The 1,521-nt window shown below is 47.0% G+C and overlaps 1 protein-coding gene across 2 annotated transcripts in view; it reads left to right on the top strand.

Annotated features, from left to right (window-relative positions):
* KIFAP3 (kinesin associated protein 3) overlaps window positions 1-1,521 on the top strand; it is a 136,494-nt gene that overhangs the window by 50,594 nt on the left and 84,379 nt on the right. The gene's annotated exons all lie outside the window — the stretch shown is intronic.

Raw genomic sequence — 1,521 nt, 5'->3', positions numbered from 1 at the left:
CAGGTGAGTTAACCCTTCTCTGCCTGCTTCCCCGCCCCCCCCCCCCAAAGGTGGCAGCAACAAGTAAGCATGGGAGGGGGCAGGGAGCGGGAATTTGGGATGCAGGTGAAGTCAGTGGGCCCAATCTGGGACAGCGGAGGAGGGGTGGGTGGAGTGTTTACACTAACATGTAGCCTACAGTGGTAACACATTAGTGTAATATAAGCTGGGTAACAGATCAGAGAGAAATCTTGGCTTCAGTGGCATAACTTTAAGCTGCCTAAAGACTGCTTAAAACTAGTTTCAGATGTTAATGTGTGGACACTCCAGGAGTTAAAGCTCCAGGAGCTGCCTAAAATTAATGTGTAGCAAGACCCTTAGATTCCACTAATCTTTGTCATGCTTTTCTTTCTTACTTGGATCATTTTAGTGAAAACAGGATTTCTTATACTTCTCCACTTATCTCGTCTTCAGTGTTGGAGCTAATTTTGTCTTGTATGTTTTGTAGAGTTGTTTGTATGTTGTGTAACCTGAGGCCTGATTCCTTTGTTGGTGCTTTCAGCTACATAAAGTACTCCCTAAAATATATACACATATAAGAATAAAACTGTTAACAGTATTAGAGCGCCCAGGCAGTCTGCAGGGTTTGGCCTTTGCTCTTAAATGTTTGAGACTAGTGGCAAGAACATTATTTCTTTAGTGTCCAAAGCTTGTTAGGCACATGGTAGCCTCTTAGAGGCCTGCTAAGGCCCCTGGCATGCATTCATTTTAATGGCAGGATAGGATCTGCTCCATGATCTCAAAAACTGCACATTCTGCCATGCCATGTGCATGATAGAATGTGTAATTTTTTGGGGGGGGGCGGGATCCAGGAGTCGGATCCAACAGGCACCATTACTACTTGCCAGTGCAGAGGCGAGTCTGGGATCCTGTGCTTCCCCTGCACTGGCAAGTTGAAAGCCGTGTGCTTGTGGCCCAGCTGAACCTGAGTGGTCCCAAGGCCATGATGGGCAATCAACTGATTGTTGTTCCTAGTCCTGGGACTGTACCAGAGCCAGTTCTAGACTCCCATGTAGTCTCAAGGCTGGGACTGACAATCAGCTGATCGTTGGTCCCAGCGCCAGGATGCCACTGGAGTAGGTTCCAAAGTTCTGTATACTCCTGCAGCTGGAACCAACAATCGCACTAAATTTAAACTGCAATGGAAACCAGCCACAAAGAATGTTACATACTGTATTTACTCAAATATAAAACAAGGTTTCATAGTTTCATAGTTTCATAGATTTAGGGTTGGAAGGGACCTAGTAGATCTTCTAGCCCGACCCCCCCGCCAGGGCGGGAGAACAACAAAACCCCAAAAACAAGAAACGGGACTCAAATGAGTCCAGCCAGGTAGGCATCCAGCCTCTTCTTAAAGACCCCCAGGGTAGGGGCCAGCACCACTTCCCTTGGAAGTTGGTTCCAGCTCCTAGCCGCCCTAACTGTGAAGTAGTTTTTGCGGATGTCCAATCTATACCTCCTCTCCATCAACTTGTGCCCATT

The sequence above is a fragment of the Gavialis gangeticus genome, unplaced genomic scaffold (assembly GCF_001723915.1).
Source record: "Gavialis gangeticus isolate Ggan-Ray unplaced genomic scaffold, GavGan_comp1, whole genome shotgun sequence".
NCBI classification, from domain to species: Eukaryota; Metazoa; Chordata; order Crocodylia; family Gavialidae; genus Gavialis; species Gavialis gangeticus.
Note: the sequence above shows the minus strand (reverse complement) of the source record. Positions and strands in the feature narration are given on the sequence as shown.